General features: G+C 35.5%; 1 long non-coding RNA gene across 1 annotated transcript in view; it reads right to left on the bottom strand.

Moving 5' to 3' along the window:
- Positions 1-22,234, bottom strand: part of LOC141567392 (uncharacterized) — an 86,918-nt gene extending 64,684 nt beyond the window's left edge. Inside the window, exon 1 of the long non-coding RNA XR_012490010.1 lies at positions 22,088-22,234. This is a non-coding gene — a long non-coding RNA (uncharacterized LOC141567392). The remainder of the gene's footprint in view (positions 1-22,087) is intronic.
- Positions 22,235-26,646: the final 4,412 nt, after the last annotated feature.

The raw sequence follows: 26,646 nt of genomic DNA, 5'->3' as shown, positions 1-26,646 counted from the left end.
CATTGGCAATAGGTCAATGCTTACTTATGGCATCATTTTATTTCTTGCCATAGTGGCCTCCATCTCAGTAAATGGCACCATCACCCACTTAGTTGCTCAGAACTAAAAATCAGAGAGTTATTTCTCTCACACCCCACATGTAAATCATTAGCAAATCCGATAATTTCTCATCATCTCCTGGGCTATTACCATAAGCCAACTCATTACAATCATTTGTCTGTACGACTGCAGCAGCCTCCTAAATACTCTTCATACTACTTGCTTCTACTGCTACTTCCTATGGATTCACCTCCACACAGTTGTCAGGAATCCTTTTAAAAGATTAATCAGATTATATTTTGTCCCTTCTCTCACTCTTCCAATGCCTTCCTTCTACCCTTAGAATAAAATTCGAAATCCTTAACATGGCTTCTAAATCCATGCAAGATCCATCCTCTGGCAACCACTCTGACTTAATTGCCTATATACGTCAGCTTACTCATTGAACTCTGCCAACACTTGCCTTGATCTTTTTTTATACCCCTAAGCCCTTCCCATCTCAGGGCTTTTACACTCTGCTTGGAATACTTGTGTACCAAATTTTTACATGTTCCACTCTCTTACTTCATTCACCTCTCTATTCAAAATTAAGTTCACAGAGTTCAACCTCTACAATCCTACCTAGAGCAGCCAATAATGTTTCAATCATTTTACTCTACTTCACATTTATTCTTATAACTTAGTTGACATTAAAATATATACTTATGGATTATATTTATTTACTTAATTGCTTTCTTAATTATTTTCTCTACCACCAGAAATACAAGCTCCATGAGTCAGAGACTTTCTGTGTTTCCTCACTGCTATATTCCTAGCACCTAAAACACTGTTTGGCACATAGCAAATGCTAACTAAATATTCATGATATAAATGAATATTTTTTTACTCAATTCAAAGGTTTGAAATATATGAAAATAAGTGGCAGAATATGTCAGACAGTTGCATTACACATTTTACATATTAAAGGAAGTAAATGTGTATTAATAACTGGTTAGCAAATACTGATTAACCAACATGAAGAGAGTTACACCTTGATAGTACACAATTTTCACACCTATGCCTACTATGACAAAAATGCACTGACTCTCTTTGGGTTTATCTACTTGTGCCCCATTCAAAGCATCTTGTCCACTTTTAATGTTTCACTCCAAAATCATAGCTCCAAGTTCTACTTGTGTAGCAATTGAAAAGGGTAAACTACATAATCTCAAAGATCCCCTCAGTTACATAATTCTACCGAAAATTTAAGGGGCATGACAGAAACCTTAGAAAAAGATGGAAACTTAACGGTGATTCTCAATCATTTACTATCCCATATGTTTTAGTTTATTAGCTACTTTATACATAATTTTAGTATACAACTAAAATAACCTGACAGCCCAGATTTTCATTTGCCAAAAAAACTACAACTTCCAAAGTTTGGCATTCCTATTGAATGTCTCTAGCAAGTTTTACAATCAGAAGAATGAGAGGCTAATCAGGATATTAGAAAATCACAGCCCTGATATCTAATAAGTAATTCACTATTCATCCCAAGCAGGTTCTCTTCATTTTGTACTTTAATTGCCTAATCTATAAAATAATGTTGAATCACAGCACACTTATTAGAAATCATCTAAATATGGTCCCATTCACAAGTTGTTTTTTTCTGGAAGCAGGCACTGAGAGTGAATTTGATAAACAGAATATGTCAGGAAAAAAGTCAAGATTGGGCAGAGAGAGAAGTTCAACAGCCCTGACAGTCCCATAGCTTTTGGTCAAAAGATCACAGGAGCTCTAGAGCATCTCTAGCCCTTCCAAGTGGACCTGTCTTGGGCAGAAATGGCTGGATATTTATACCTGCCTCAGTCAGTCATTAGATGGAGATGGTGTTGGAGGCAGGAAAAGTGTATCTTAGAGGAAACAGCCCCCAGAAACTTAAGCAAACCCTGGAGTTGCTGACAGATGAAGATGGTCTGTTGGCAGTGGGAACAATAAGTCTCTTCTTGCAGGAGGATCTGGATGACACATTTCCATTTTTTTTCCAGTCCTAGAACCATCTAGCAAATCATCTTTACCTTTTGTGTTAACACCAAAGAATAAGATATGTGCCATAATGGACACTTTCTTAAAGACCATTAACATAATAGTACTGGATACGTTAATACTGTGCTTTTTAGTTTCAACGTATAATGGGCAATGGTCATAAAGCTTTATGATGTAGACTGAAGTATACATGTATCTGCAAATGCCCAGGTTTCTGGGATAAGAAAGAGAGCTTAAAGTACGTCAAATGTCATTTACAGGCTAATAGCTACCACAGGGAAGAAAAATTATCAGATTTTTAAATTGCTCTTTGGCTGGACCTCTTTCTAGATTTATCAAGAAAACTGTCTTTAGCTATGGGCCTACTTAATTGGCTGTATTTTACAAACTTCATATCTCACACCACTGTAAAGTGTTCATCAACACATTCACACTGGGGGTCCCAACAAAATGTATACAAGTGGACTCTTCGGTCAACGTTGCTCAAGCAGTAGTTCACCATAATTAGAGTGTCTGGATGCTGATGGTAACCACTTTGAGCACCACTCGTAATTGCAGAAGTCAAATGTGACTTGTATTCATCTTTTGTTATTGATATACATTGAGTATTACAATGTTAATAGTTTTTTTTTTCCTTTCTTAAAATGGGTATACATTTTTGTGGCACCCTGCATATATGTTGCTATAAAAAAAACAGAGGTTTACTTAAACATAAGAAAATTCTTGAATTTTCTAAATATTCTTTTGTTAATGTCATTTGTCCTGGAACTGTTAATCATAGAATGTTGTGTTTCCCTGAAAATAAGATCTAATCGGAAAAAAAGCCCTAGCATGATTTTTCAGGATGACATCCCCTGAACATAAGCCCTAATGCATCCTTTGGAGCACAATTTAATATAAGACCCGGTCTTATTTTAGGGGAAACACGGTATACCACGATTTTTCCTCCCTCTCTCCCCTCCCCACTTAAATACTTTTTAAACCACGTTGGCTTTTTTTTTCTTGTTTTTTGAAATACTCACCAATTGGCTTAGCCCCCTTTTTTTTTCTGCTGTGTCACCTTTTAATACAGGTTTTCATCACCTCTGCAAAAGGGATTTTTTTTCTCCCCAGTGAAAAAGATGGATTGGTAAGAGGTCCCACAGCCTATAAACTGTTTCCTTTTAATTCAGGCCCCAGCAGTTTGGCCTGGCTCACTTTCAGGTAGTACTATAACTTGTCTGAACCCCTGCTCAGGGCCTCTGGCTAGTGTATTTATGCCTGAGCACTTGGGCCATCCTTGAAGTCACTTCTCAAAGAGTGATGGGATCTGTTTGCTCACCTCCAGTCCTCATTGTAATGAAGCATGCATGCCCTTGCTTTACAACTCCTGAGGTTCTGACCTCAGGCGGGGAGGCTTTCCCTGGAAATGGCCCCAGGAGGTTACTCCCAACTGCCCAGTTTAAGTATAAGATACTGATAATAGTGTTAAGGGTTTTCTATTAAGAGTTTTCTTTTCTCCTAACATTGTCAGCAGTTTCCATGTTCGACCTTAATATCCCACATACAGAATATTGGGAGGATCTTTTTAAAAGTCCTAAAGCTAAACCTGTTAAAACCTCCCTTTAACATTCAAACTAGTCAGGCTCTTTGTGTAAATTACAAATTTTGCAATAGTGTGTTCATTTTAAGTAGGGTGGTATAAAATGTGAAAGAACAAAGAAATCTTTTCATCATTAGTGTCATTGCCAAGAACAGGAACTGATGTTATTTGAGCTTTGATCTTTGTTTTCTTCCCCCCCACCCCACCCCATGACTTAATTCAATTATGTATCCCTCCTTTACATAATACAAGTCTCACTCCTCCTCAACTCCTCCTTAATTACAGACTATTCAGGGATCCTAGATGTCCTGAGATCCAGCCAGTGTTACGTTGGCATTGTTTTATTCTAACCTCCACTAGGTAACGCATGTTCTAGACAATTTTCTTTTTAAGGCTCCCAAATATCAGACTGCATAGATAATAGCTTTTTCAGTAATCAGTAGATTATGAAGTGGTTGAATCATAAATGAAAATTAATGGATAGATTGAGACAAGAGCCTCTTAGATTCCTTTGATGAGATGATATAGCAACTTGCATCTAACCTGTCTGCTACTCCCTCTCATCCAATTAACTATGCAATTGTAAATGAAAATATTTCCAACTGTATTTATATTGTAGGCCTTGTCATATACAGTTTTAAAATAATTGTGGTCAAAGATTGAAGATTTAAATGGAAAATTAAAACTTCTTTCATCTTTATACCTCACCTCTCTACCTAATGCTTAGACTAGCCTCAATTAGTTTTTTTCCATTTCTGGGGGAAAAAAAAGAAGAGTGAGGTAAGAATTGATAGGCCAGTAAAAGCAGTGACCTGGCACATCATGACAGGTTTTGAAGCATGTTTATGTGATCAGCCTATTATAGAGCAAACTGAAATCAAGGAGATTCCTGTCTTCTAGAAGCTTACCATCTGTGATTAGAAAAAGAAGACATTAACAAATGAAAAAGCATTAAGCAAGAATTTGTATAAGTAGTTGAACGTGGAAAAAAAATGATAGTGTGTGAAATAAAGTATTAAGGGGAAAAAGTACCTGTGGATTTTATTGCAATCTGTCCTTTAAGGTGTTGTGGAAAAGGGATTTTGTGATGGTGAAGTATGAATTTAATAATCCAAAGCTAGGAAGTTCATCCAGATATGAAGTCTTATATGAGAGGATAACCAGTGGATGAGCTCATCAAGACATTTCTTCCTTGTAGTACAGTGAGCCAATTTCATATTACCATTCTGATAGCAATATTTTAGTTTTTCTTTCCTTGGTTCAAAACATTTCCACAAATTGCAATTACTTCCCACAGAGTTGAATACATTTTCCTTGACAAAGGTGATTATTAGGTATTAAAGTCTAATCCCATAAGAAATTTGTGAATTGTTAAGTCTATTTCTTAACTAGTCAAGAGCATATCCTTATTTCTCATATGTTTTCATGATAATGTAGCATGTTATCACCTGCTTGTCAGGAGAAAATTCTTTAGACAAAGATAGTCCTTCCAGAAAAGCACAAAGGAAGTTACCTTGCTCTAAATATATCATGATGGATTTTGATCTTTTCAGTTCTCTTTAGATTTTTTTTTTATTTTACCAAAAAAAGTTTGTCCATAAGTTTAATAGTAGAGATGAAAATATTAGCATAAAACCAAAATGCATTTGAAGGAAAAAATAATCAGATTGCAGAAAGCCATTTATACAGAAAAAGTGTATTTTAGAATAAACTTGTAAAAATGTCACAAAACTTTATATGCAAAATAAATAACATTAGAACCATTATGTAAAAATGGACAAAAACATAACTTTTAGACTAACATGTTCTGCCCTTCATGTTTTTAGTACATCAGGAAAAAAATATAAACCATTTGAAAAAAGGTAATTAATATGGTAGAATTATTAAACATATTTTAAATATAAACTCTACAAAGGACATAAACATGCAGAAAATATGTAGAAAAAATAGTCATCTATAGGTTCACAAAATATTTCATTATATTCCACAAAGCAGAAATTATAAAGAACACATTCTCTGACCACCATGCAATAATATAAGAAATTCTAACTACTAGGAAATTTACAATATTTTTTTTCTAAATAATTTCATTGGGAATAAAAAGAAATAAAAACAAACAGATAAGATTATTCAGAAAATGGTGAAATTAGTATACTATATTTTAACTCTTATGAGATGTAGCCAATGTGACATACAGAGACAAAATTGTAGCCTTGGAATATTTTTATAATTAATAAGAAATATGAAAATAAACCAAGTGTTCAATTTAACAAATTAGGAAAAAAAACACACTTAAGGGAAGTAGGAGAGAGATAAAAGCAAAAATCAATTATAAAAGAGGAAGTTAATAGAAATATTAAATAAATGCAAGAAGTATAAAACAACAGATAAACTTCCTGCAAATAAAATCAAAAGAGAAATGGTCATGATGATAATTATAATATCATCAAATAGGATGTATTGGGTGCTGTCTCTGTAGCAGATGTTATCCTTAAAGCTAGTTATATTGTTTCAGTAACTTCTTAAAGCAAAACTCTGAAGTGTTTATTTCATTTTTTTACAAATGTGCTCACTGAAGTTGGGGGCTTAATATATTATTATCATAAAGCTCTTAATGTATCAAAGATGGAATTGCAATGTAGTACCCTCTCTCCTTGACTCTATAACCAGAACTCCCAACAACTATACTATTTCTAACAAAATCATTTGATAAAATGGTTATAAAAGATTAGAATGCATAATTCTTAATTATTTTGCTAAATTGGATGAACTGGGAAATCTTCTGGTAAAATATACATTTCTTAATTGTATGACTTTAAATAGTCAACCCATACTTGCGAGTAACCATTGAATAAATTGTAAATATTATGAAAAAAAAAAAAAATCTCCAAATATGTCTCAAGACCAACATCGTATTTTACATAATAGCTTTTGTTTTTAAATTTTCAAAGAAGAAAATTACCAGCTTTGTATTATTTATTCTAGAGTCCAGAAAGGATAAAATATAGTCTTTTAATTTTAAAAATTAAATGCCTGATATTAAAACCTAATAAGGATATTGTCCATTTATCTCAGTTATATAAATGTGAAAATACAAGTACCAACAATCAAATGCATCATTTTAAAGATATTTGATTGAATAAAATGTAATATCATTACACATTAACCATGATATAGAATAGCTCTTAAAACATTAACCAGCCTACCTTATTTTAAATTATAATACTAAAGATATCACCATTAAATTCAGGAACAAAGGAAGACTTTCTGCCACCATCCTTATTGCATAGTAATGTTGGGAAGGTCCCGGCTATTTAAAGAGCCAATAAAACAGTTTACAGGAAATAAACAGAAAATATATGGAAAGGAGGAAGCAAAGTTATCTCCATGACTACACCACACTGGAAATAAAATATTCAACTTAAAATTTTTAAAAAATTAGTTTTAAATTAATTAAATTTAAACTTCAAGAAATAAAATTTAGGAATGTTGGTAAGATGATCAAACTCAACAGAAAAAAAATGATAAAGTTGTTACCTTCTTAAATACTAGAAATAGCCAATTTATTGGAACAAAGTTCCAACTGCATCTAAGTGTACCTAAGAGCAGAAAAGAGTGCATAGATATCTGTAAGTGGAAACCTCTGGGGCACACTGTTACCAGTCTGAATTTTCTATATTGTTTCTATTATCCATAAACAAACTGTTACTGTGTTTCAAATAGGCACCAAGATCTGTCCAGATGCAAAGAAAACAGCACTGAAAACGACAGCTGTATGGACAGAGCCAGGAGTGCTGTTTCCAGGCTCTCGCCCTCACGTGGAAAGGTGCTCACTCGGGTAGTAAATGGCCATCAACTGTGGCTAGTTGGCCGTCAGCTGTAACCAGTGAGCCATTGGCCACTAATATAACTGCCATGGCTACGCTAGCAGAAAATGGGGGCTAGCAAGGAGATGGTGGCTGAGTTAGCAAGAGCGGATTGCAGTTAGCACAGCGGATTGCAGCTAGCAAGTCAGGTTGGTTGGCAGAGAGAAGTGGATGCCAGGTTGCAGATAGTGTAACTCCTGCTTCCTGTGTCTGCAACCCCAGCCACCAGCAAGAATATAGTGGTATGACTCCCCTACCTATGGCTCCGTGGGTGTTCCTTTTTGGCCCCACCATATCCTGCATTCTTATGTGGGGAGCAGGAGCTGAGACCACGCATGCCACCCTGCATGACAACAAACAAGTTTCCATTCTTCTGTAGTTTATAACTCACTGAGGTGAGTGGAGCAAGGGATGATAAAAAAACATGAAAAATAAATACACAAGCAACCATCTGAGAGTGTAATATGCTATAAGGAATAAAACAAACTGATAAGCTGGAGACTCATGGGCTACTTTGGGTTGGGAGTTCAGAGAAGACCTTCCTCAGCAGGTTACATTTAAATTGAGAACTGAATGATCAGGACCAGATAGAGAAGATCAGGTTGAAGAAAATTCTAGAAAGAATCTCTTATTTTAACTTGAGACTTAACTTTTATATTGGATTTTGTAATATGCACATGGTTCTTTTACTGTAAATACAATGCTTTTTTTATCCCAATATTAATTTCATACTTATGGAGAAGTCCATTTGGACTTAGCCTTCTCAATTTAGTTGCTTTGACTTCAATCCATTTTGAGTCATATTATCAACAAACTGTTAGATATTGTCTTCCTCCTCTTATACTATCTCCTCTTCCGTTTTCTTCTTCATCTTATCTCTGACTCACACTGCACTGAACTCATTACTGAAATGAAGCATGTGGTGCTTCATTCAAGATATTCTTTGTTATTAAAATATGTAATACCCAAATTATCTTAATAAATTGGGTCCGTACAAATTCAGGTAATAGCAAATTGAGTATTTCAAAATGTTCTATTTTACCTCTTCTCAGACTGGCATTCACCTCTAAAGGTGACTATTTTTTTTTAGAAATATATAAGAATATTAAAAATAATTCAATTCTAAATCTGCTAATAACATGGCAAGATTTTAAATCTGAAACTTCCCTCCTCTCTTAGAAACTACAGCAGGATGAAAATGACAACAACAAAACCTAGCAACTCCATTTCCAAGGAAATTAGGAGACACATTTCAAATTGTGTAAATGCTGATTAAGACAGCTGAGAGTGATAAAACCAGTAATCCTTGCAGAAAGAGGCAACAGGAGTGTTTGTGAAAAAAATGAAACAATAGAGCAGGCATAGCTAGTGGTGGCAGATCTCAGTAAGTGCCAGAAAAAAAAAAATGTATATACATCACACTTTCAAACACACCTTCTCTCAACCGTAGCTCACACCCGATTTACTGCACCAAACAAGTTGAAATTTGTCACACACTGTTACTAAGGTTCATCACACTGATTCCTGTACTGAGAACCCCTGCCTTTCTGTTGGATGGCACTGGGCAGCAGCATTCACCATATTTTGCGATCACAACAGAAAGGCTCTGTGTCACACATCACTTCTGGTATATGGCAAGTTCTCTCAAATAAAAACATTACGGTGTGTCTCCTCATATACCTTATTCACCAGATCTGGCACCGTGTGACTTCTGGCTCTTCCCCAAAGTCAAAATGACCATGAAAGGTAAATGTTTTGAATTCATTCAGGACATCCAGGCAGCCATGACAGTGCAATTAAGGACACTCACAAAAGAGGACTTCCAGAACTGCTGCAGAAAGTGGCAAGAACTATGGGATTAGTGTGTTTGAAGCAAGGGGGAGTATTTTGAGAAGGATTAATGGCAATGTGTCTTTTACTGCAATAAATTTTATTTAAAACTTCTCCTTTTTTCTTAATCACACCTCATACATAGCGTTTTTCATATATTTTTGCTTCCTTAAAATCTGACACCAAAAACTTGCTCCTGGGGCCATCATTTAGCCAGGTGACATTTCCTGCTACACATTGAACACATATCATTCAACTATACACACCATGGAAATACCTTACCTCTGAACAACTATGTATTGAGTCTATTTAGTTCATGGTCTCTAACAAAACCCAGATAGTTTCAATATAAATACCAGGACCCTGAAACATTGAAGAAAACAAAAGAGAAAGCTTTCTAAATTATGAGTCTTTCTTGATTTTTTTTTATTATTATTGTTGATTGAGGTCCCTTTTTGTACATAACCTTGCCAGCTGTATTAATTATTTTAGTAGTTGGTTTACTCTTCATTTTTTTTCCCTTCCATTGTCTCCTGGGATCATGAAAGAGTTAAATCTCCAAAATCATCATCTTAGTGCTGCATCCACAGCAGGAGCATCTGCTCATTATTAGATTATGTGGGCACTAGTCAGGGTAGAACTCTGAGCAGACTAATAGCAGTGGAAGCATAGTTGTGGAAAAGTAACCCACAACTTAAACTGCTAGGACACAAAATTACTTTGGTCTTGGCACAGAGATCACCTCAATTTTTTTTTTTTTTTTTCTGCTCTTCTTACTTCAAACAAAAAATATTCAAACTCATTAGTTTAAGTTACTTTCAATCAAGGATCCAAAAATATGAAAACATTAATTTTTAGATGTCTCAATATTTTGTCTCTCTCCTACTTTTCTCATGTCCTACTTTCCCACCCAAAAGGGAAGAAGAAAGTGCCTGGTATTTAACTGGGCCTGAAATCAGCAGAGCCTGAGTACCACAAGAAAGGCTGCTCTTTTGATTTTTTTGGCGAACACCAGGGATAGATGTTCTGGAAATCTGGCCAAATTTATAACCCATTTTTGAAGACTGACTTGTGAGGTTCTGAGCATTTGGAAAGAAAGAGATAAGCAACTTAACATCAGATTTTATTTAACTAGATCACAAACACTAAAGGTCTTCAGGTTCAATAAAGGTAATATTTTTACAGCTTGCACAGTCCTACTGCCTGACTCCACTAGTAAGCGAGGAACTTGTGAGCAGAGGCAGTTCCCCACACTACAGGACACAGACTGTAGAGCCAGAACAGAATTTCCTGGCGGCCTGATGGTTCTAGTAAACATTTCTCTGGTCAGATCTAGACTCCACATCAAATGTTTGACAATCCTGCTCTAATCTTTCTTTGTTTAGGACTACAACTCTGAAAAAACTTGACTTTTAACTGTAATTTTTCTTTTTATTAAATAAGTATGTTCTTGTTAGCATGATACTCTAAGAAACAAAATTATTGGGAACTACAGAGAGTATATTTCTAGTGTAGAGAAAATATTTTTAGTTTTTTTTTAAATAAAGCAGAAATTTGCTGATTAAAAATAATCCCAAAATATTTTGCAAATTCTGAATTTACCTTGACTTGAACAAAAGAATGAGGTAATTCTCCCATATTTAAAAAGTGAACCGCCATGTTGGAAAATGGGCAATGTTCCACTTTCAATAATTTGAGGATGACTTTTCAGAGCCCTACCCCAAACTATCTCCCTATCAACTTTGTTCCCATACCTAACTTCTCATAGAGAAATAATTGAACAATTTATTTTTCCAGTAGCTACCATGTGCTATAAAGATTTCTTTAAAATGTAATATTTTGAAATGTAGGCTATTATGCTATTAGTTGTTCAACATCTTGATTGAGACTTGTTTTTTCAGATTAGTTATCACAGCACTAAGGGAGTGAATCATAGAATAGATGAGGTTATTATTTAAAGAAAATAAATGGCTCAGATGTGCTTTAGACCAAGGTGTATTATTAGCTATAATAAATGAAGGCATGGTCAGGGAAGTCACACGTTAGCCTGCCCCGCATTCATATATTTATTTAAGACTCTAAAGGTCTCTGTGGTGAGCACAGAAAAAGCTAATAAAAGATAGGTAGTTTCAAAATAGAGATTCAGATAATGAGTAGATATATTAACAGGAGACCTAGAGAGTCTAAGATGAGGTAAAAGTTAATTGAAGGTGAAACAAATATAAGTATAGTGAATTAAGAGCCAGGAATTGTCAAATATTGGCTCATACTTGTCTTGTGTTGCTGACTTGTTTACCAAAACACTTTCAATCTAGAAACATGGAGCTAAAGGAAGATATAAGGAATCAGAAGACCCATCAGAGGTATCATGTGCTTTATCTTATATTGTATTCTTTTCAGTGAAACTAACAGTTAAAAGACCTTGGAGTTATTGTTATTATTCAAAATATTAATAGCATTTAACATAACTGATTATCTTTCTTCCTTAACACAATATTGTTCCCTTGCTTTCTTTAATACTATTCTCCCTCAGTTTTCCTTTTATGTCTCTAAATGCTCTTCCTTTGCCTCTAAATGCTTCTTATCAGTTGTTTTGTTTTATTTATTATCCTAACTGTAGTAGTGCCCATTAGTCAATCCTTGGATCCTCTCTCTTCTCTAGGTAATTTCATCTAGTCCTGTGACTTTATATAACATCCATCTGTTGACAACTCACAAACATGTCCACATTCCTGACCTCTCCCCTAAACACCAGATGTACAGACACTATTGCCTTCCAGGCATCTCCATTTGAATAACTAAGCCACTACAAACCTAACTCCTTAAAAATATGCTCTAGAACAGGGGTGTTCAAACTTTTTTCAACGTTTTTTACCAAGGGCCATATGCAGTAAAATACAAACAGCCGGGCCACTCACTCGAGGTGAAGTACGTATTGCCTCACCTGGTTTATTTAAGTAAACTAAATATATTTTTGGAATTTGCTGTGGGCCAATTAAAAATGGATTGCAGGCCGCAGTTGGCCCGAGGGTCGCAGTTTGGACACCCCTGGACTAGAGTGTCCTCTAAAACCTGTGCCTTCTGCAGCCTTCGCCTCAGTCCATGTCAACTCTACTCTTCCAATTGCTCAGGCCAAAAACCTCCATTATCCTTGCCTTCTCTCCCACAATCTCATAACATTTACTTTGTCAACACATCATATGGGCTCTACCTTCAAGATCTAGGCAGAAAATGTCCACTTTTCACTACCTCCATTTCTACCACACTTGCACAAAACCACAGTCATTTCTTTTTTGGAATTTTGAGACTGACTCCTAACTGATTTTCCTGCTTCCACCCTTCCTCTTAGTCCCCATTTAGTAGGCATATCCTTTTAAAATCCAACGTAGATCACGGCATTTCCTGACCTAAGTTTTCCAGTGACTTCTCATCCCTTTTGGAGTGAATGACAAAGTTCTTAAGTTATCCTATAAAAACCTACAGGATCTGGCTCCTCATCCAACTCTCTGAGCTCATCCCCTTGCATTCTCCCACTTTATTTCTCATTCCCCACCATCTAAGCTGGCCTCCCAGGAACACGTCGAGCTCAGGGTCTTTCCACTCACATTATTATTATCTTTCGTGGACACTCCTCCTCCATATATTGGTATGGTTCACTCGCATTCTTCTTAGGTCTCTGCTTTTTTTGTCAAATCATCAGAAGGCTTCCTTGACTACTTAATATACAAATAGAATTCCTCTTCCTCTTCTGACTCAAACAGGATTGCCAGATTTTTATTTTTTTTTTGAGGGGGGGAGACAGTGAGGGACACCTGGTTACATTTGAATTTCAGACAAGCAACAAATATTTCATTGTTTAGTATAAATATGCCCAAAATATCAGAGGACATACTAATACTAAAAAATTATTCTTAAATATTTCATGAAACATACTTAACTCAAAAAAATGAAATCTGTGTTTATCTGAAATTCCAATTTCACTGAGTGTCCCATATTTTATCTGGCAAGTCTAAACTCACCCCAGTACTCCCTCTTCTTCCATTTTAGTTCACTTCATACTACATGTCGATACCTGACTTCTCATGTATTTATTTGTTTCTTATCTGTCTCCTAAACTAGATTGGGGGCAAGGAATTGTTTTAATTTATTATTTTATCTTAGCACCGAAAACAATGCCTGCCATGCAATTGTATGTTGAATGAATGAATGAATGAATAAGTAATGAATGAATGCGTGTTGATCATGTAGACTTTGGGGATAGGGTCTGGGATCACCTCCCATGGTCTTTTTATTTCACCCCTGCCACTCATGGTTCCTAGCTAGAAAAGGGACAATATCTGAAGGCCTGGTTTTGCAGCTATAAGCTTCTAGGAAAATTCTACTTAAGTCTCCCCATTGTGCAGGCTTCTTTAACAAGCCTCAGCCAGCCAGTTTCAGTTTCTCATGCTTGCCTATTGCTTTACACAGGAACCAAAGAGGCGGAGTAGTTTGGGGATTCTTAGTGGGCTGTGTTTTCAGAAGGAAAAACCCTGTTGGATAGCAAATGTCATTCCAAATTCTTTAGATGTCAGGGCAGAACTCACAGAAAGTCATTGTTTATGTCTGAAACAAATCTTTATTATGTGATTGAAAATGTTCTCAGTTACTCTAACTTACTTTTATTAAAAAGTTTAATGTGTTTTTATTTCTTCCAAGCAGTAGATAAAAAGGTGTCATACAAATATTGATTTAAAATCCTTGCAAGTTTGCCCTCTTTTCTAATTTTTTTTTTCCTCTTTGAAGACAAATACACACTTTCATGGACGTGTGTGTGCGTGTGTGTGTTTGTGTGTGTGTGTGTGTACTAGTTTATGTCAGGAAGTAAATCACTATTAGTTTTATTTTTAGGAAAAAATGATTATTTTCCCATCCTACATTAACAAATGAAATGCACTAATGCAATGTATTATCTAATTTATTGAAGTTAGTGTTAATAACTACACCACATAAGTTTTCATGAACTCAAGTATGTCCCCTGAGAAAATCTGCCAAGAAGAAAATATAACATGAAATTCTATAGCTTGAAAATTTAACTAGAAACAAGATTAAAATGAGAAAATACCTGATTTAATAGTTTCAAGTCCATTTCACAGGTAAGAAAAAACAACAGTTTATAAAATCAACATAAAAATCTCCTAAAACCCACAAAAATGTTGTAATTTTTAAATTACAAATTCCATGTTTCTCAATTCTCAAACAACTAGCATTTTAAAGTTACGATTATAATTTAAAGTGCTAACAAGTGATTTCTAGCAATAAATAATCCACTAATAATAATGATCTAGATTAACCACTGAAGTAAAAACACCACTATTTCTTTCATGACTTTACAGACACAGCCTCTTTCCTTGCCAGGTATATTTTCCATATAGTTCTACAAGATCTCTGTTCTCCAATAGGTTTTGTCTGGAAATTTCAAACATAGTCATTGCTCTTCTATGTGTCTTGCTTTCATTTTTCACTGACAGCTATTCCGAAACTCACTGTCTCTTTGAGCTTCATAACTAACTTGATCCCCCTCCCAACAATGAGAATCTTATTTCACTTCTTAATTTACAGACAACAAAGAACCATCCCTCCACTTTTAGTGCTACCATGCACAGACTTCCATAATCTCCAGGCATTGAAATTATTATAGCATATTATACTTATAATAAAAATGATAAGTGAAATAATTACTAAGTAATTATTTATGCCAAGGACTTTTCTATGCAGGGTACAAATAATAAGTCATTTACTCTTAACACAACCCTCTGAGTAGGTCCTGTTATTATGTCTATTTTTCAGAAAAGAAGACTAAGGCCTAGAGACAGTAATCTAGAATGCAGCCAGAACCCTGGTTCTCACCCACCAGGGTACCTCCTCTTGACCTCTGTACATGCGTGCCTCAGCACCTTTGAGATTTTTAAATTCAGTGGCTCTTTATTGATAAGCCTTGTATTTCCAGCACCAGGCACATTTCCTGAATCATAGTAGGAATTATACAGTTGTTGCCAAATTAAAGGAAAGAAAGAAGGAAGAAAAGGAGGGAGGGAAAATTAGAGGAACACATTATCTTTTCTTTTTCAAACAAGTCACTTGGTATTTTAAACTGTCAGTATCTTCTGAGATCTTCTGAGCCTTCACCCCCTTCATTCTACTAAAGACAAAGAAGCAAATAAACAACAAAACAAATGTTCATCCAACCAAATAAATAAACAAATGAACTAAGTACTTATTTGAGTATAACTCATTTCTTCCTTCAAGACAATGAATACAAGACATACCAGCATTTAAAGCACTATTCAATCACTCATGTAATAAATATTTATTAAATAAATATTGAGTTAGCCAATTCCCAGGAGACTTTCCCTATTCTATTTTATTCCCCCTTGAGGGAAAAATATCAACTTCTAACATATACAATTTACTTATTAATTATATTAGTTGTTAATTATCTGTCTCACTCTTCTGGAATGCTAGTTCCACAAAGGTACAACACTTCTTTGCTTTATTCCCTGATGTATACTGGGCATGCACAACCATGCAGGACACAGATTGTACATTCAATAAATACTTCCTAAATGAATGAATCACTGTGAAAAAGCATAAAAGATGAACATCGTATGGTACATTTAATTATGGAGAAGGAATTGGCAAGATTGGGGTCAAATTGAAGACACAAAATGAAGGAAAATGTAGGGTAGAGTGTCACTGACAACAGTGAATGACACAGTCAACAACCAAATAACAAATACAAAAAAGGAGAAAGGGAGTTCAGGGAAGGGGAGTTAAATTTTGACTAGGTTTAATTTGATTTAAATGCAGAACATCCAGATGAATTCTAGTAGGCAACCAAAAATGCCTAGCAACCTATGAATTACTAGGATGCAAAAGCCATACTAGTATCCAAATATCCAACACCAAATTATGAAAGTCAGTATTTGTGACTGAGTTCTTACTTGATTCCCTACTCCTTAACTTTCTGTTGCAAAACTATAAATAGGTTGAAAAACATGACTGAAACCAATAATAAAATATATTATTTAGTACTCAGTGTTCATATTTAGTTAACAATAAGATATCTGGAATATGATTTGAAGTGCCCATCATTTTACTGATAGGAAGATTGAAGGGAACTGGCTGAAGGGAATTATTGTGTCCTATACATTAGGATTATGTTCACTGATTGAGAAGTGTCAAGACTGGTGTTGCAAGAGAAAAAGATTGGTGAAACAGGTCATACAATGATTATAAGTACGGAATCAAAAGCACAAATAAAATGTTAAATTTTGACAAGGAGGGGAGACTATGGAAATGAGTGAGAGTAGATGTATAGAGACTTTTTGAAGGAAAAGAATAATATTGATGGAGCAAAATTTTACAATACTGACATTCTAGGAAAAATATAAGGCAAGTATAACAGTTGGGATTCTCCAGAGAAATGGAAACAATAGAAGATAGATATGTAAAACTATACCAAAACACTTAAAGTCAAGATGATGGAGAAGGTAAATGCTGTGCTTGCATCGTCTCATGACCACATCAAAATTACAACAACACTACAGAATAACCATCATTGAGAATCACCAGAAGTCTAGCTGAATCAAAGTTCTACAACTAAGGACATGGAGCAGAAGCCACCTTGAGACTGACAGGAGGGGCAGAGATACTGAATGGGTGGGTCCCATACCCACACGTAATCATTAAAAATCAGGAGGGATATGTGGGCTGCAGAGGATCCCACAGAAGAATGAGGAGCCCCAGCCCCACACTATGCTCCCCAAATCAGTACTCCAGTGCCAAGGAGAGAAGTCCCCATAACTTCTTGCTGTGAAAACCAGCAGAGGTCATGGCTGAGTGAGAGGAGGAAGGCTAGAGTCCCAGGTGGTCCTCTTAAAGGGTTCAAGAAGGGACTTACTAGCTGACGGACTCACTTGCTCTGAACGCCAGCACTGGGACAGCAGCTCAGTTCAGGTGGTGGCAGATTGTTTTGTGGCTCATGCCAGGTAGCCCCAGGCAGGACACAGGCTGCAGCTGAATTTTGTCTGTAGCAGCCCCCTCCCAGGAGGCCGTGATGCTGCAAGCCCAGTAGCCAGCTTTGGACCACACAAGAGCATCACTCAGCCACCTCCAAGTACAGCACACCGAAAAAGCAGACTGGAGATACACCAGAGCCCTGCTAAAGTGAATCCTGCTCCATAGAGACAGCCCCTGCACAACAGCTCTACCAATGTAGTCATAGCCAGGCCTCAAAACTAATCAGCCCAAGGGTCAATCCCTCTCACTAATGTGCAAAGAACAACCAAGGTTCAAATACAACAGCAGGGCACACAATCCATGCAAGGAACATACCTGGAGGACCCGGCTCAGGTGACTAAAGAGATGGCCCCACTGGGCTCCACAGGACACCTACTACATAAGGCCACTCTACCAAGACCAGGAGGCATAGCAGCTCTACCTAATACATAGAAACAAACACAGGGAGGCAGGCAAAATGGGAGGACAAAGAAAAATTTTCCAAATGAAACAAAACAAGTCTCCAGAATAAGAACTAAACAAAATGGAGGAAAGCAATCTACCAGATGTACAGTTCAAAACACCAGTTGTCATGATGCTCAATGAACTCAGGGAGAACTTCAACAAAGAGATAAGAAACATAAAAATGGATCTAGAAAACACACAAAAAAGAACCAGTCAGAAATAAAGAATATGATAATTGAAAGAATACATTTAAAGGGAAACAACAGTAGATTACATGAAGTAGAGGATCAAATCAGTGATTTAGAAGATAAGTAGCAGAAAACTCCCAATAAGATTAGAAAAAGAAAAAAGAGTTAAAAAAAAAAAATGAGGATACTTTAACGGGCCTCTAGGACAATATCAAGTGTACCAATATTCACATCACAGGGGTACCAGAAGGAGAAGAAAAAGAGCAATTAATTGAAAACCTATTTGAAGGAATAATGATAAGGATGGAAAACTTCCCTAACCTGGAGAAGGAAATAGACATACAGCCCAGGAAGTGCAGAGAGTCCCAAACAAGATGAACCCAAATAGGTCCACACCAAGACACAACATAATTAAAATGCCAAAGGTTAAAGACAAAGAAGGAATCTTAAAAAGCAGCAAAGGAAAATCAGTTACCCAAAAAGGAGCGCCCATAAGTCTGTCAACTGATTTCTCAACAGAAACTCTGCAGGCCAAAAGAGATTGGCACGGAATATTCAAAGTGATGAAAAGCTAGGATGTACAACCAAGATTATTTTACCTGCCAAAGCTGTCATTTAGAATCGAAGGACAGATAAAGAACTTCCCAGACGAGCAAAAGCTAAAGGAGTTCATCACCATTCAACCAGTATTACAAGGAATGACAAACGGACCTCTTTCAAACCAAAAAAAAAAAGGAAAATCAAAATAGTAATAACTACATATCTATCAACCAATAACTACATTCAATGTAAATAGGTAAATGCGCCAATAAAAAGATAAGGTGGCTAAATGGATAAAAAATAAATAAATAACACGACTCTTACATATGTTGCCTACAACAGACTCACTTCAGATCAAAAGAAACATACTGAAGAAACAGACCAAAACTAATGAGATGGATAAAGATATTTCATGAAAATGGAAATGGAAAAAAAAAATCTGGAGTAGAAATATTTATACCAGGCAAAATAGACTTTAAAACAAAGGCTATAACCAGAGACAAAGAAGTGTCCAGTAATCCCACTTTCTGGGTAATTATCCAAAGAAACCCAAAATGCTATTTCAAGGAGATGTGTGCATCCATGTTCATTGCATCACTGTTACAACGGCCAATATGTGGAGTCAGCCTGGGTGTCCACTGATGGATGAATGGATAAAGAGGAGGTGGTACATATATACAATGGAATATTGCTCAGTCAGGGAAGGGAATGGGTTCTTGCCATCTGTAGCTCACGGATAGACCTGGAAGCTATTGTGCTGAGTGGAGTATGTCAGATAGGGAAAGACAGATGCAATATGATTCCACTTATATGTGGAATCTAAAGAACAAAATAAACAAACAAACAAAACAGAAACAAAGTCATAGATACAGAAAACATTTTGATGGTTGGCAGATAGGAGAGTATTTGGGAGTGTAGGTGAAAAAAAGGGAAGGGATTAAGTAGTACAAATTGGTGTTACACGGTCGTTATGTGGATGTAAGGTATAGCATAAGGAATACAGTCAATAATATTGTATTAACTAGGTATGGTGTCAGATGGGTAGATTTATTGGGGTGATAGAAGGGAGAGGATTTGGGGGACAACGTAAAAAGGATGAAGAAATTAAGAGCAAATTAGTAGTTACAAAATAGTCATGGGGATGTAAAGCACAGGGAATATAGTCAATAATATTGTAATAACTATGTATAGTGTCAGGAGGTACTAGTCAAGGGAATCACTTCTTAAATTACATATATGTCTAACCACTGTGCTATACACCTGGAATTAATGTAAAATAATATTGAATGCCAACTGTAATTGAAAAAATTAAAAGGGGAGAGGTCAAGGAAAGTAAAGCATTCAAACTTTCAGGTATAAAACAAATAAGTCATGGGGATGTAATGTATAGCATAGGAAATATAGTCAATAATACTGTGATAGCATAGTACCATATCAGATGGTCGCTGGACTTACATGGTGATCACTTCTTATATAAATGTTGAATAACTATGGTGTACACCTGAAACTAATATAAAATTGTATTCGAGCTATATTTTGATAAAAATCTTAAAACATAAAACTGTATCAAGAAACGTATTTTAAGGAACTTCAGTTTTTGTTCGTAAGACCTATCCACATCATCAAGGGTAATCTGCTTTAAAGTCAACTGATTATAGATGTTAACCACAGTGCTGCAATATCTAGTTTTGGGTTTAACTGAATAACTGGGTATGATAATCTCACCAAGTGGATACATAAAATTAATCATCACAGAAAAATCACACGTGAAGTTGAAGTTGAGTGAGAAGGCAAAGGATAAAGCTTGTCCAACATAGCTCCTGGTATGTGTCTCACCATTTGGTGAGAAAGGTAGAGGAAGGACGAATATGAGAGCAGGAGACAGGATGAGCCATAGCTGAGAAGACAATAGCCTAGTGAAGGTATAAAGCAGGGCACAGGCATATACCAGGGAGATCACTGGATCAGCAACCACAATACCTCGGTCCCAATTTCCCATGTATTAGTTCTTTCAATTTAGTCATATGTAACACCATTTCTCTGAACCTAAATGGAAATAAGTATACCTCCTTCACCTGTATCAAAAGATAATTTGTCAATTAAATGAGGTGATGTATATGAAATACTTTAAAATATACACATCTTTATACATATGCATCTATTATTCCTATTATTCCCATTATAAGGCTTTATTAGAAGACTGCTACTCCAATAGAGATGGAGTTGAGTGAACATATGACCTCAAGGGATGCATCAAATTCAACATTGATAGGAGATTGTTACCAAATGTCACTGTCCATTTATGCTGCATACTATTTCCTCAGTCTTATCTACGGAGTTGTGCAATTAGAGACCACTGTTGTTATAACCAAGCGTAAATATCCAGTTTAAATTCAAACTATGATCTGAGTGAATATGTATTGCTTGTACCAGGTAATGGTGATCAATATAGAATTAAAATCTACAAGTTCAAATGAGACTTATAATTATTCTCCGAGTGAAGATTTAGCAACAAAGACTACAGAGTGTTTAATCAAAAGGTGATTCATAGTTTTAATCCTATGTTATTATTCCTTCTTCTAGCTTTACGAATGTTTTAGTAATCAAAATGTCTACATGGAAGACAAATAATTTGAAAGTCTTGAGTTATTGGAGGTTCACAAATTATAAAAGCACACTACGTTTAAGCATAATTAATACCATATATTGTATTGTGATTAATGGGTTGAGGGAACAGCTGAAGAAAAATACTTTATTTTCTTCCCAATAAAAAGAGAAACATCTACATGTATATACTATTCACTTTAACATATTTTTGGATCAGAAAAAAGCATTATCATTATTATGAAAATAAGAAAAAAATTACCAAGTCCAATAAAGGGCACTAGCAATAAAGATTAAAATTTATACAAACCTGCCAAAATAAAACTATAGTCCAAGATAAAATTTATGAAAATACACATGCTACCAAGTAGGGAATTGTGCTGTGACCAGCAAAGAAATTATTTCTTAATAAATTATTTCTTTAAATAACTCCAATGCTAATACATTTAAATGCTTATTTACAGATGATTATTTGCTTCGAATAAAATCTGGAGGGTATCCCAGGTAAGATACTAAAAGAGTTAGAAGTTAATGCCAATTAAAATTTCATAACAAAATAACAATATAGCACCTCTAAAATTAAAATATAAATCCATAAAAAATATTGCTTTAAAATAATTAAAATTACACTCAACATTTCAGAAACATTCTAATTGGTAATGTGAACTCCATGTACCAATACAGATTTAATAGAAATCTTTCTTAACTTGGGTTCTCCCAAAATCAGCCTTCTGAAAAAGGTTTGTGGTCAGACACTTCATTTTTGTAAATTCCCCCAAGGAACAACTAGGGTAGGGTGCTGGAGAAAGCAAAACAGGAAATGAATAGAGAAAGTATCATTGAATTGACTACCGCTGTGGAAATCGGGGCTTTATTTTTGGGGACCCAAAGAGAAATCATGTAGAACTCACCTTAGAATCGTCTACCGGAGACCAGTGTAGAGGGGAGTACAGGCATATATCAGAGATATTGCAGGTTTTGTTCCAGACCACTGCAATAAAGCCAGTGGTAATCTTTTTTTGCTGGTGGAGGATCTTGCCTTCAGTTTGTAAAAAATGCAACACCTGTGAAGCGTAATAGAGCAAAGTGTATTAAAATGAGGTATGCTTGTATTTCTTCATGGCTCTCATTCCCTATTGGTCAAAGGTCCCTTGAGGAGGTGAATTTCCTACCCTTCCAGATGCGCGCATGCCCAGCCTTTTACTCAGAGGTTGCAGAGAAGCCCCGGGCAGAAAACAAGAAAAACAGGATGCAGCTGCGACCAGACACTATCGGGCTCACCTGAGATCGCTGGATGCTACAGCAATGGCAAACAGGTGTGCTGCTAGAGGATGTGAGCTAGGATACAACGTCTGGAAAATGTTTGCCTTCTTCAAATATCATTGGCACAGTTTAAAGTCAATCTGGATGGCAATAGGTTTTTAGAAAAGGCTAATTGTTTTCAGGGAGATCTGCTCCAATGTTTTCAGCAGAACTAGGTAAACAGATTCAGGGAAATTTAGGACAGAAACTATCTTGGCAGAATTGCTGTCAAGGCATATGCTTTTGTATATTAAAAAAGAGGGATTCCTTACCAGAGGGTAAGGGGGGTGGGGGGGTGGGAGGTGAGGGTAAGGGGGATCAAATATATGGTGATGGAAGAACTGACTCTGGGTGGTGAACACACAATGGGATTTATAGATGATGTAATACAGAATTGTACACCTGAAATCTATGTAATTTTACTAACAATTGTCACCCCAATAAATTTAAAAAATGAGGGATTCCTAGATATTTTTTATACCACATGACCCAGAGCAATGCAAGACCTAAGTCTTTTCTTTCATAACTCAGAGCTTTCCTTTTTTTATTGCATATTTGAGAGTTATTCATTTGTTCATCAGCAGATATTGAATGTCTTTGGAGTGTTTTTAGGCACTACGTTAGATGCTGGGGACACAATGGTTAGAAACTAGATATTGTCTTTGCAATGAAACTAAGAAACATATATATATATATATATATATATATATATATATATATATATATATATATATATATATATATGGGCGGGGGGCAGAGAGAGAGAGAGAGAGAGAGAGAGAGAGAGAGAGAGAGAGAAAGTTTAGAGTCACAAACTACATTGAGTGCTCTGAAAAAAAAATCTAGGGCTCTAATTTGTAACCTAGTAACATAATCACTGAACAAGCATCACTCATTGGATTCCACACATGGCATACCTGTTTCTGTTTATCTGTCTCAAGTTAGATGGTGTCATTAGATTTTCTTTTAGCATCTTCTACTAGTACTAACAGAGCCTGTAAAGATGTCAATTCAATTTTGGCTCAGGATACATAGAGAACTATTTATTATGTTTTAGTTTCCTTTTTCTCCACCTTGAAACATTCTCTTTCCTTAACTTTTTGAACCTTATACTCCCTTCTTTTCCTCCTACCTGCCTGACTATTGGTTTGTTTTTCTGACTTTCAATCTTCCTTCATAATTGCAATATTACAGTTTCCTGGGCAGGTTGTGTCCCCTTCTTCTTCTCCCTCTATACTTTCCGTAGGCAACCCCGTCCGTTTGCTGTGGCTTTCGTATCGATTGCACACAAAAGCTGTACAGTTGTATATCTGTGGTCTAGATCTCTCCTCTGAGCTGAAGGCCTTGAATCCCAGTAAAAATGCTCTCTGGATATTTTCACTGAGATATTTCAAAGGCTACAGGTCAAAACCAAATATATCCTGGCCTTCTTGCTCAGACCCTCTCTCTCTTTCCCTATTGAAGATCATCATGGCACAGATGCACAGTCACCGGGGACATTTTGTTAATGCCTTCTCCTGGCGGTCTCCACATCCATATCAAACTTCCCAAAATCTTGTAATATAAATTGGCATGTTAATTAATGTATGGAAATATTAAATTAAATAACATATAACAATATAAATATTACAATGTAGTATGTAATAATATATAATGAATATAACATAAAAATCAAATACTATTCTGTAGCTTTAAATAATAAGTTTATTACTTATAATAAACTAATACACTTAGTTCATTATAATTCTATAATAAACAGATATTTATTGACTCCTTTCTGTTTTCTTCTTTCCCCCCACCATCATCCCAATCCAAACTCTCACCCCTTCTTTTTTGAACTACTGTAGCGAACTCCTATCAAAGGTACCCATTTGCAGTCAGTGTGGTTTTCCATACCACAGCCAGAATGTTCTTTACAAAATGCGAGTTCTGGCTGTATTCACCACTGTGTCCTACCCCACATCCCCTGATTAAAGCATCAATGGCTTCCTGTTGAATTGAGTGCAAAGGCTAACATCTATACTCTGGACCCTGTCTGCTTTTCATGTCTCACCTTTCCTCATTCCCAGTGCTGGGTCTTTGCTCAGTAGAGTATTCATCCCCTTTCCTTCCTCATCTCTGCCATCCTTCATGCAAGAAATGTTACTGTTCATTTAAATCTCAGTTCAGTCCTGACTTCCTCCGCGGAGTCACTCCTGACCTCCTTAATTAGGCAATAATCTCATAACACTTTCTTCTCCTTTAAAGCACTTACACTATCATAGTTTTATATTTTCATATTTATCTCTGTAGCCCTTTGTATAATGTTTTCTTCCCTCTAGAATGTAGGCTCCATTGACAGGGGGTCTCTCTTCCACTCTCACTCACACACGTACGCACACACACACAGACACACACACACATACACACATATGTCCTACAGGCACTTTACTCACTGTTAGACCTTTAAATTCTAGAACAGTGTTAGGTACAGAATAGTCCCTTAAATACTTAGTTGTATTAATGAATGGTATCCAGACTAAGTTCAAAGATGAATTTGATATCAATTTGTTCTCTTTAAGATTATATGAATTTAAGTGAACTAGATTGTATTCAAAGTATATGTAGATAGTTCATGTGAATGAAAAATGGTTGTCTATGTTTCAATTCAGCCCAAAAAGTGAATGAATATTTCCTGACATTAATCAAATATAGATTTATTTAATCCCAGTCTTAATCAGTACTTTAAAACTTATATTAAAATAATTCTATCATAAACGCAGACATTTCTAGTGTCATACATTGAGGTTAGGAATATACTCAACTTTGCCTAGTGGGATTTAGTTATATTCTATCCACAACAAGTGTTCTCTGTTTTTACCAGAAAAAAGACAAATTACATGGATCGTCGTGACCCTGTCACAATTATCAATATAAATACCTGAATTTTATATTTTTATGAAAAGGTCAAATCTCTCTAATAGCTTCTGATTTCAATATCCCCCTCCCCAATTAATAGAAAGAAAATACAAGTAGCCACATGCTCAGAAGATGTAATGACATTATTTATATTCAATTTAAGTGTGCAGGAAAATGATCATGAGAGATTCCTGGAGCCATGACTATTGAAGACTAAAGTTCGGGTTGTTGCAGATTTGTGGAACTGGAATGGGAAGTGTGAAGGGAGACAGGTGAAGAGAAAAGAGGAAGGACATTTTTTAAAAGGAAAAAACAAGGTATTGAACAAGTAGAGATTTTAATTCATTAGCTATATTTGATTTACCATGTTTTTATGATAACATTTGACAAGGCTCCACCCCAATAATTAAGGACTATCTCCCAAGTAAGGGAAAGATTATGAGTACATCCTATAAAAAGATTTAGTGAGAATCTTTTTTTATTTTTTACAGGAACAGCCCACAAAGTGACACTTTCAGTTCATGATAAAGGTCACAATTGTGCTCGTAAAATGATAATATTACGTCCAATCAGAAGAGAGAAATACTCATACAAGAAGGAGGAGAACATACCTTTAAAAAAAAAATCCACGTACACCTAAAATATATGCCTAAAAAAATATATGCCTAAAAAAGCTTTCTTTCTAGTTTTTCTCTTTCCAAAATCCAAAGACAGGACAAATGCTTTTAACAATAGGGAACAGTTAGAAAACTAGAATATGAATATGTATTTTGTGGTATTTGCTAAAACCTGCATTTTGAGATATTTCATGGTGACTGCTTTAGAAATGTCAATGCCACAACAGACTCAAACTTTTCAAATTTGATCTATTGCCCGAGACGATGTGGCATTCATATAACTGTTTTCATTTCTTTTAATAAACTATTGCTGATTGGTTCTACAATTTAAAGAATTCCAAATATGAATGAATATTTAGTATACTTTTCCCCTTTGAGTGACCAATGGAAGAATGATATGCAGGAATTTAAAATAAACAAGATGTTCTTTTTCCAACACTGAAAAGAAGCCTCTAGAATTATCCTTAATATGTAAACATTAACAGAAACATCTAGGGAGTTACTTGTCTTCATCTACTTAAGCTGAATTGAAGACATTAGATAATCATTTTTAAAATACCAAATCAGGTTGATCAACTTCCTCTATCAATAAAATTTATTTGCTGATTGCTTAATAGTCCACTCATTGTTTTTTTGTGTGTGTTTTTTTTCTT

The sequence above is a fragment of the Rhinolophus sinicus genome, linkage group LG01 (assembly GCF_036562045.2).
Source record: "Rhinolophus sinicus isolate RSC01 linkage group LG01, ASM3656204v1, whole genome shotgun sequence".
Taxonomy (NCBI): domain Eukaryota; kingdom Metazoa; phylum Chordata; class Mammalia; order Chiroptera; family Rhinolophidae; genus Rhinolophus; species Rhinolophus sinicus.
Note: the sequence above shows the minus strand (reverse complement) of the source record. Positions and strands in the feature narration are given on the sequence as shown.